The sequence below is a fragment of the Balaenoptera ricei genome, chromosome 1, assembly GCF_028023285.1.
Source record: "Balaenoptera ricei isolate mBalRic1 chromosome 1, mBalRic1.hap2, whole genome shotgun sequence".
Classification (NCBI taxonomy): Eukaryota; Metazoa; Chordata; class Mammalia; order Artiodactyla; family Balaenopteridae; genus Balaenoptera; species Balaenoptera ricei.
The window spans coordinates 148,669,072-148,679,584 of record NC_082639.1 but is presented as its reverse complement, the minus strand read 5'-3'; the positions used below and the strand labels follow the sequence as shown (position 1 = coordinate 148,679,584).

The 10,513-nt window shown below is 42.4% G+C and overlaps 1 pseudogene; it reads left to right on the top strand.

Moving 5' to 3' along the window:
* The first annotated feature begins 219 nt into the window (after positions 1–219).
* Positions 220–8,423, top strand: LOC132370999 (elongation factor 1-alpha 1-like; annotated as a pseudogene).
* The last annotated feature ends 2,090 nt before the right edge of the window (positions 8,424–10,513 follow it).

Below are 10,513 nucleotides of genomic sequence, written 5' to 3'. Positions count from 1 at the left end.
TGGAAACCCAACACACTAGTGAGCCAGTGAAAGGCGTTGGCCCACAGTCAGACCCAACCCAATGACATAAACTGAGACAATCTCAGTCTGCTGCAAATGTGTTTTTCTGAACACACCCAAATCCCAAAGATTTTCATCTTCTCTTGGCTCCCCAACATCTGCTTTGTCAAATCACAGGCTATTAGAGAGAAGCAAAACCAGTCTAGATTCCCAGAGGCAATGGGTTTCAGAATCGTCTTTGAACATTTTGTTGGTCGAAGATTTTCAAAATCATTTGTTTTGATTGAAGAATCCAGAGAAAGGGAACCAGGTACAAAGCTGTCTGAGTTTGGCAAATGCGAGGATCCTTTAGCAGCAAATGACTTAACAGAAATACATGGAATGTTTTGAAATGAACTTGGTGATTTCTTTTCCATTCTTGACTTTCAGTTTTCTTTTATAAGTAGCTGCATAATTTGCTGGCAGGGAGGAGCAAGTTGGTACTTAAGCATCTATCAACATGGAAAGCAGCACAGCATGGGCAAGTGAGGCAAACCTGGGCTTCAGTCCCAGCTCTGTCACTTACTGACAGTATCAGCCTGGATAAATGAACTTTTCACATCTTTATCTTTCTCGGTTGTGACTTAATAATGCTCTTCTTGGGATGCTAACACGAAGATCTATGTAAGTTGCTTGGTATACAAGATGCAACTCAATAAGCAGTAGCTAATATTCTTCCTTTTTGAAAAATAAACTTATTTATTTTTGGCTGAGTTGGGTCTTCATTGCTGCACACGTGCTTTCTCTAGTTGCAGCGAGTGGGGCTACTCTTCGCTGCGGTGTGTGGGCTTCTCATTGCGGTGGCTTCTCTTGTTGTGGGCTCTAGGCGCACGGGCTTCAGTAGTTGTGGCTTGCGGGCTCTAGAGCGCAGGCTCAGTAGTTGTGGCGCACGAGCTTAGCTGCTCCGCGGCATGTGGGATCTTCCCGGACCAAGGCTCGAACCCATGTCCCCTGCATTGGCAGGCAAATTCTTAACCATTGAGCCACCAGGGAAGCCCTATTCTTCTTTTTTTCGTCCTCAGCACCTGGAACATAGTTGGACTTTAATCAATTTTGGGGGAAAGGAAGGAAAGAGGACGATGCCTAAAGTCACAAAAGCTTCTCTTCTTCCAAATGCCATTTCCCTTTCCCAAGCAATCATTGAACTTCTCCCTCGCTCCTCCTTGCTTTGCTCATGCTCATCCTGTGTGCTATTGCCCTCCGTCAACATTTTTTTACCTCTTGATTATAATGAATCAACATTCCTTGAACTTCTATGAAATAATTACTCTGGCATCGCTGAGAAAATAAAAATAAATAAAACAAAAATCCTTCCCTCAAAGCACTTACTGGTTACTGTTCAACAAAAGGTATAAGACATAAAACTGTAACATAAAGGAGGGGAAAAGCATGTAATATAAGTCTACTAACGTGCTTTGGGATAAAGATGGGGAAGGGCTTCCTATAGGCAGCAGCATTTGTGCTGGACTTAAGCAGGATTTGGACTTGCAGAAAAGGAGCCAAATGACATCCCGGAAAAGAACCAGCAAAAGCCAATGGATGCTGCATAAAAAGGGTAACACAACTCATCATAATAACTACAAGGAACCAAGTACCTACTATGCATCAGGTGCTATTCTAAATGTTTTACATGTATGATTTCATTTAATTATGAAAACAGACTATGAAGATAAATTATGATAGGCCCAAAGTATCTGTTTCTGTCTTGATTAAAATTAATATGTACCCAGAGGGCCCAGGCTCCAACAGAAGGAACTTTAAGGGAGTTAGAACAGTAGAGCTATTAACACAGTGCTTTCAGAATATAGAGCACTAAGTAACCTTAACTTCCTTTTTATACTAAATGTAAGAAAGAAGATGAGACTATTCACCAGTCTGGTAGTTTGAATATATAAACACAGGGCCTAAAGGGGTGAAGAAACTTTCTTATCATATCTATACTTATCCCGTACCTTGTCATTATAAAATTGTGTGGTTTGTTTATAAGAAGATCCCTGTGGGAATCATCTACTCTAACTACAATAATCCTTAACTTAGAGTCTATGATACTTGTTTTAATTAAGAAATTATATTCATTGTTTGAGAAGATTGCATTTACTTATGAATCCTATCATAATAATTGATTTTCTTATACTTAACCTTATAAAAGGCCATCATATTCTCTTGGAGTTAGAAAAAGTTTGTTTCTTTCCTTGCAAAATTATGTAAGGAAAAATTAAATAGTGATGTTAAAAATTAAATTAAAAATTAAATAGTAGAGTTATCTTTAACAGACAATGCAGATATCTTGGCATTTCACTGACATGTGATTTTGGTACTACCCCATTCGAAAGACGAGGAAGCTGATTCAGAGAAGTTCAGTGTGGAAGCCACAAGAATGCACCTTGTAGAACTCCAACTAACTCCAGCTTTGTTGTAAAAAAACTGCTTTTGCGTTTGCTTCCACCAGAGCCCTGCTTCTCAGTGGCCAGTGGCCAGTTCATCAGGGATACTGGCAGATCCATTCCTGAGAGACACAGGACTCCTCTGACGGCTGACTTTGACTTGAGGATGTCTGACGGCCTTGCTGAGCTCTCCTTAGACTGCCAATCACTTCTTTCCCTCCTTCTATCTGTCACTAGGGGTCAGGTTTACACCGTGGTCTGACAGCTCTTCCAGCCTTCCCCATTCCCCCTGTTTTCTCTCACAGATGTTTCCCTGACACAATCCTTGCTCATTTAATCCTGTGTGAACATCTGCTTCTGGGGGTCCCGGACTAACATAACCAGTGACTGACCCAAGGTCACACGGTGATAAAGTGTCAAAGCTAGGTCTCATGCCCAGGTTTTGTACCAGAACAGGGGGGTGAGTGGTGGGAAATATGGCTGGAAGAGCGGTTACTAAAAATAATAATAATAATAAAATTCTGTCTAAATCTCCTTGGTGAAGAGGTTGGTCAAATTACAGTCAATAATTCCCCAAGACCTTATTTTAGAGATAAGGTAGTCAAACACAATTTGGCTTTCTGTCTCAGTGAGTTCCCTTTTGGAAGGTAAATGCCTGCTGGGTTGGTATTTCTTAAATCTTCTTATACAATTTAGCTAACACTTTAGTTGACACATAGGTGTGAGTAAATCTCTACTATAATTGACAAGAGAACTGACATGCTGGGTTTGGAAGTTGAGTATCCAGAGGGAAAGGATCAGGCTTGCTAGGGGTGGGAAGAACTTCTCAAAAAAAGGGGAGATATTCTTTATTTTACAACTGTGCCTCAAGCCAACCTGAGGAGCCTTTATAATAGCCAAACCGAATCTTGCAGAAGCCCTAAAGGATTATGAGAAGTTCTACTATAAACTATTAAGCCCTGCTCCTGAAAACTGGCCTAGAGTCTAAAAACTGAGTTCAAGAGTCCAAGTTATAGTTAAATCACAATGCACATTGATGACCCTGAGACTGATAGGACAGGGACCTTTAGGCAAGCTGTAGGCAGGAATGTGAAGTTGGCCAAGTGGACTCTACTTGCCTTTTTGTGTTCCTTCTAATTGGCAATGATAGACTGACCAATCAGATTGCAGTTCTGCCCTTATTTGCTGTATGACCCTAGGAAATACACTGAACCTTTCAGAATCTCAGATTTTTCTACTACATGTAGAGTAATTGTGAGGATTAGAAGAAAAAAAGAAAGAAAGGCTCTTGATCTACTTCTACCTGCCACTCTTTCCCCATTTCCCTATCTTGCTCCGCTCCCCACACATGTGTTCCTGCTTTTCATCAAATTGCTCAGCCCCTTGGTGCCTCAAGGCCCTTACACATGTCTATGACTTTTAATAGGGAAGACTCTTTGTATTCTATTACAAGTTAATCTCTAAGGGGATGTTGCCTGTGAGCTTAAATTATACATAATGGCCCATCTCTGGGAACCCTGCCACCCAGGTAATGAGCATTAACTTAAAATACCTTTGTTTAGCTCACAGGAAACATCCTGACCAGGTCCACCTGTGCATAACTGCAGGAAGGCTGAAATTAACACATCCCCTCCGGAGGCTGACCGGAACCAGGAAATGTTTGGCTTTACTCCCTCCCCTTTTAGTATAAAAGAAGCCTGAATTCTTACTCAGGCAAGATGGTTCTTTCGGACACTGGCCCACCATCTTCTTGGTCTGCTGGCTTTCTGAATAAAGTCAATATTCTTTGCTCCAATAACTCTTCTCTTGATTTATTGGCCTGTATTGCAGCAAGCAGTACAAACTTGGACTTGGTAACAAATTTTGAGGAGCCAGCTAGGAGCCTTACTGCTCATGGCCAGCCAGCTCCACTTGGGAATTTTTGGGCTAGGCCCTAGCAGCTGCTGGGACCACTTATTCTGAGAACCTGCCCTTCAAAATACCCTGAAGCAACACCTGCTGCCCCAGTGCTTGGCAGTTGGATCAAGGAATCGACATTTGGCAGCCAATGGTCTCCATATAGTAGGGTAAGTCACTCTGGTGTGTACAGCCAGAACTTTATTTCCTCTCCATTTGGGGCTTTTTCTCTGGAATAAGCCAATTTGTTTTGTATTTGAGTGGGGTACCCTGTTGGAGAGAGGAAAGAGTTGTTAGACTTTAGCCGATTTGTGAACTGGTTAGTTTGTTTCTTTGGATGCTAGCATTTGTGTGTCTCATTTGTGTTTTGTCTTGAATTTGTCTTTAAAAATGGGGAATATTTCAACTATCCCTAAAGAAAGTCCTCTGAGTTGCATTTTGGGTAAGTGATCTGATTATAGCCGTGAACCCATGAGTGAGAAAATGTTATTTTATTGTAAAAATGTGTGGTCCGGTACCTATCAGGATCTCCACAAGGGGTTTATGCAGGGTTATTTTGGGACCCTGTGCACCATGTACTGCTACCCTTGCTGTGTCAATTACGTTGTTTGCGGTCTCCTGTGTTGTTGGCATATGTAAAACCCTGAGACCAAACTTGGGGGTTTATTTAGGATTTTGGTTGTCCCTTGGGTTTCTTGTTTCATTTTGTTGGGTACTGTTTCTCCATTTACAGCCAAATAAATTTTGTGATATTTAAAACTTTTACTGATGTCAAATGAAGGAAAGGAATAGAAAAAAAAAAAAAAACCTGTCTGTGGGATATTTACAGGGAGAAGAGAAAGGTTCCACTCGATTCCTAAAATCACCAAAAGCCCCAGCCCAGAATTCAGCCCAGTTGGTAGACGTCAAGGCAAAAAGGCATCCTTTTAATGGTTGGACGTGATCAATTGCTATCTATGGTTTTATGGTGGCTAGTCTGTGAAGAAGAGGGGAAGAATGATGGAATTCTTTATGTATAAGCATTTGTGCTATCACATCAGGGAAAATAAGAAAAGGGGACGAGAGTGAGGATATGTTGCTTCAGACTTTAACTCCTCCACCTGAACTAGCTGTTCCAGTCACTCCGATATATCCACCCCTTCCTCCACCTTTCATTCTTATCCGTCCCCAGTCCCGACACTAAGGCTCAGGACTGCCCTTCCTTATAGGGACCACTTAGAAAACCTGTGTTAGTTCCTTGGGCACAGGGTCTTGGTCTGATATCACCATCTAAGACCTGACAGGCACTCAGTTTGGGCCAGGAGTCACTCCCAGGGCAGGGAAATTTCCCTTATGTCCTTATCTCATAGGGGGCTTAAATGCAGATGACCAGCCAGTTGGGTTTCTCAGACTTAATTGGAAAGATCACAACCCTCCTTTACAGGGAGGATCCTCTACACTTGAAGCCTACTTAGCAGTACCCACAGCTGAACCAAACTGGGACCCTAATGAGGGAGGAACACTTATTAGGGCACTACTTTTTGGTGCATCTTGGCAGGGCTTTGAAAGGAGAACCAAAGCAATGCAGTTTGAACAAAGTTCAAGAAATTCAGCAAAAAAGCAAATGAAGACACCTCCAAATTTTTGGAAGAGATTTATCAGGCCTACAGACATTATACTAATGCAGATTCCAGGGCCCCTGAAAACATTAGAATGGTAAATTTGATCATTTTGGGCAGAGTGCCTCAGGTATCAGGAGAAAGTTGCAAAGATAAGATGATGCATTTGGAATGAACCCTTCTCAATGGGCAGATTTGCTTTTAAAGTGTTGAGCAGGGAACAACAACAGAAGAAAGAAGATGCAAAATGAAATGAAATGCCACTTTTTTGGCAGTGACATTGGATTCCCAGTGACCTGAAGAGAGGGAAGCCACCACTGAAGAGGAACAATGCACTTACTGTAAGGAAGAAGAACATTGGAAAACAGATTGCCCTAGTCTAAAACATAAGAAGAAAAACAATAAAAGATGAGAGCCTCTCATATATGGTAGAAAGATAGAAACACTCTGAATGAAGAGGCCCAGGGGCTCCCTTGGACTTGAGGTGCCTATTCCCTACAGGAGCCCTGGGTGAAATTGAGTGAGGAATGAGCTGATGAACAGTTTGATGGACCTCACCCTGAAGTTTTTCACTAGAACAGCTTGACATCAGAGTCTCACCAGAACACACTTTAAGCCTATAGGTGATGCTCATGAAAACCCCAGGAAAAGAGACAGAGCTCTTTCCCCCAGAGGTCTAGGAAAAGGTAAGACCAGAGTATGTGCTAACTGCACCCCAGGGAAGGCCAGAAACACATGGCCAATAGGAATCCCATTAAAAGAGAATGCTGGGACACCTAACCTAAAACCATACGCTCTGAGGCAAGAGGATCACTTCTCCCACAGATTGATCTGTCTAAATACCAGCCACTGTATTCAGAAAGGACAAAGAAGGCCAAGAGCTGATTTCACTTAGATCACATCTTGCCAGGCTGGGAATGTAGTGCACAGTTGGTTCAATCCCTGAGGTGATCTGGGACACTGTGCTGCAGCACATTCGTAATAGTACCCATTATGGGAGAGATGCCACCTTACAGTGGACTCAAACATATCATGGGGCCTAACCTACAAAAGACTATCCAGCGAGTCACTCAGAATTGCATGATTTGTGCTAAAAATAACGCAAAGGCTGCTGTTGAACCTCCCCAGATGGGGACCCAATACAGAGAAACTTGCACCACTGAGGACTGGATGCAAATGTCTTGAGCTGTAGGAAATTTCAGATACCTGTTAATGATTGTGGACACTTTTTTCAGGATGTGTGGAAGCATATCCCACCTGGGCAGAAAGACTCTGAAGAGTATGCCTGGGTCTTGGACAAACTGAAAGCTGAACATGAGTATGGTTTCACCATTGACATCTCCCTCTGGAAATTGGAGACCAGCAAGTACTATGTGACCATCACTGATGCCCCAGGACACAGAGACTTGATCGAAAACATGATTATAAGGAAATCTCAGGCTGACTGTGCTGTCCTGATTGTTGCTACTGGTGTTGATGAATTTGAAGTAGGTATCTCCAAGAATGGGCAAATCCATGAGCGTGCCCTTCTGGCTAACACTCTGGGTGTAAAACAACTAATTGATGGAGTTAACAACAAAATGGGTTCCATTGAGCCACTCTACAGCTGGAAGAGATATCAGGGAATTGTTAAGGAAGTCAGCACCTACATTAAGAAAATTGGTTACAACCCTGACACAGCATTTGTGCCAATTTCTGGCTGGAATGGTGACGACATGCTGGAGCCAAGTGCTAACATGCCTTGTTCAAGGGATGGAAAGCCACCCATAAAGATGAAAATGCCAGTGGAATTATGCTGCTTGAAGTTCTTTATTGCATCTTGCCACCAACTTGTCCAACTGACCAGCCCTTGCGTCTGCCCCTCCAGGGTGTCTACATAATTGGTGGTATTGGTACTATCCCTGTGGGTCTAGTGGAGGCTGGTGTTCTCAAAACCTGGCATGGTGGTCACCTTTGTACCAGTCAACTTTACAACTGAAGTAAAGTCTGTTGAAATGCACCATGAAGCTTTGAGTAAAGCCCTTCCTGGGGACAATGTGGGCTTCATTGTCAAGAAGGTGCCTGTCAAAGATGTTCATCATGGCAACATGGCTGGTGACAGCAAAAATGACCCACCTTTGGAAGCAGCTGGCTTCACAGCTCAGGTGACTATCTTGAACCATCCAGGCCAAATTGGTGCTGGATATGTCCCTGTGCTGGATTGTCACACAGCTCACATTGCTTGCCAAGTTTGCTGAGCTGAAGGAGAAGATTGATCGTCATCCTGGGATAAAGCTGAAAGATGACCCCAAATTCTTGAAATCTGGTGATGCTGCCATTGTTGGTATGGTTCCTGGAAAGCCCATGTATGTTGAGAGCTTCTGACTATTTTCTTCTGGGTCGTTCTTCTGTTCTTGACATGACTGACTGTTGCTGTGGGTATCTTCAAAGCAGTAGACAAGAAGGCAGCTGGAGCTGGCAAAGTCACCAAGTTTGCCTTGCCCAGAAAGCTCAGAAGGCTAAATGAATGTTATCCCCAATACCTGCCACTCCAGTGTTAATCAGTTGTGAAGTAACGGTCTCAGAACTGTTTGTCTCAACTGGTCATTTAAGTTTAATAGTAAGACTGGTTAATGATAACAATGCATCGTAAAGCCTTCAGAAGGAAAGGAGAAAGTTTTGTGGACCATTTGTTTAGTGTGTGCCAGTTTTAAGTTTTTAACATCAGTACCTTTTAATTGGTTAAAGCCCGTCTTAAGGAAGTTATCCCCTGATTTGGATTAAGGCATTGGAATTACATTCATCCTGGAGACCACAATCAACAGAAAAACTGAGAAAATGAATACTAATTTAACTTGGGATAAGGCCTTGTCAGTTGTTCTGTTACAGATCCATGGCTCCCAGAGCAGGCTTAAATTAAGCCCCTTTGAAATATTGTATGATAGGCCACTCCAGGTGTCTGCCCAGGCAAGAGAATCTATAAATTCTCTAAAAGACCTAGCAGTTGACAATTTTGTTAAAACTTTGGGCACTATAATAACATATATACATACATATATATATATTATAACATATATAACGTATATATACATGAGTTTGCCTCCAACAGGTCTGCCTATCCAACTGAAGTAAATGGTGATTTCATTATAGCTGGAGAAGGGTCAGATCAACCTATTTGCTTAATTTTGTCCAAATACTATATTCCTGTACCACTTATATGTATTGGGAACTGGAACTAAAACCCCAAGTTCAGTTACAAATTAGACAACAAAGTGCTAAGGGTTTTTATCAGGTTCAAATAGCTGTAGATAGAAAGGGAAAGCGGGTTTTACTACTGACTAAAGTCTCTAAGGCAGCGGTCCCCAACCTTTTCGGCACCAGGGACTGGTTTTGTGGAAGACAATTTTTCCACGGACTGGGGAGGAGGATGGTTTCAGAATGATTCTAACGCATTACATTTATTGTGCACTTTATTCCTATTATTAGTACATTGTAATATGTAATGAAATAATTATACAACTCACCATAATGCAGAATCAGTGGGAGCCCCAAGCTTGTTTTCCTGCAACTAGATGGTCCCATCTGGGAGTGATGGGAGACTGACACCCGAAGTGTTTTGTTTGTCTAGTCTACTCTGTAATCTTTTGGTTGCTGTCACTGCAGAAAATGCTACTTCACAAAGATAGGATGTTGGAAATGGAAACAGGCTTTTCAGGGCTTTTGTGGCAATCTCAGGATATCCTGCCTTGACTTTAATCCAGAATGTATGGAGATTTGAAGTTATCTCAAATATACTTTTAAGGGCACCGTCATTTGCAATCTCAAGCAGTTGATCCTTTTCTAGCACGGACAAAGTCAATTCACCTGGCTTATTCACAAAGGGGCCGTGGATCCATTCCTTCCCAGTTTGGGGGTCTTACTTCTTGGGAAGTAACGCTCAAACTCTTTTGAAAGCTGAAATAGGTGATCATGCATCAGCTGGGAGAAAGAAGGCCCTGGCTCAGTCTCTTTCAAAATCTCTGCTAATGTTTGAAACATGTCAAAAATGCCAATGTTCACCTGTCGTCCCCAGAATTCTAGTTTGGCTTTGAATGCAGCCACTTTATCTGCCGACTTGAACACAGTTGTCGTTTTCCCCTGAAGTGACAGATTGAGTTCGTTGAGCAGGTTGAATATGTCACACAAGTAAGCAAATTTTGCGACCCATTCTGTGCCACTGAAATATGTTGCCAGTGGTGACTCTTTCTAAAAGAAATCTCTAGAGCAGCTCTCATAACTCAAAAACTCTGGCCAGTGATCTACCTTTAGAAAGCCATCTCACTTCTGTGGGTAAGAGAAGACGTGTGTGCTCTATGTCCATCTCCTCACAGGGCTGCGCAAACAGACGTGAGTTAAGGGCAAATACTTTAATGTGGTTGATAATTTTAATCACATCCTGCAAAACGCTGTTAAGTTCAGGTGACATTTTTCGGCTAGCCAGCATTTCTCTATGGATGACACAGTGCGTAGACTCACATTCAGAAGCGACCTCTTTGACCCGAGTAGTGAAACCAGAAAGCTGTCCAGTCATGGCAGCCGCTCTGTCCGTGCATATACTGACACAAAATGACCAATTCA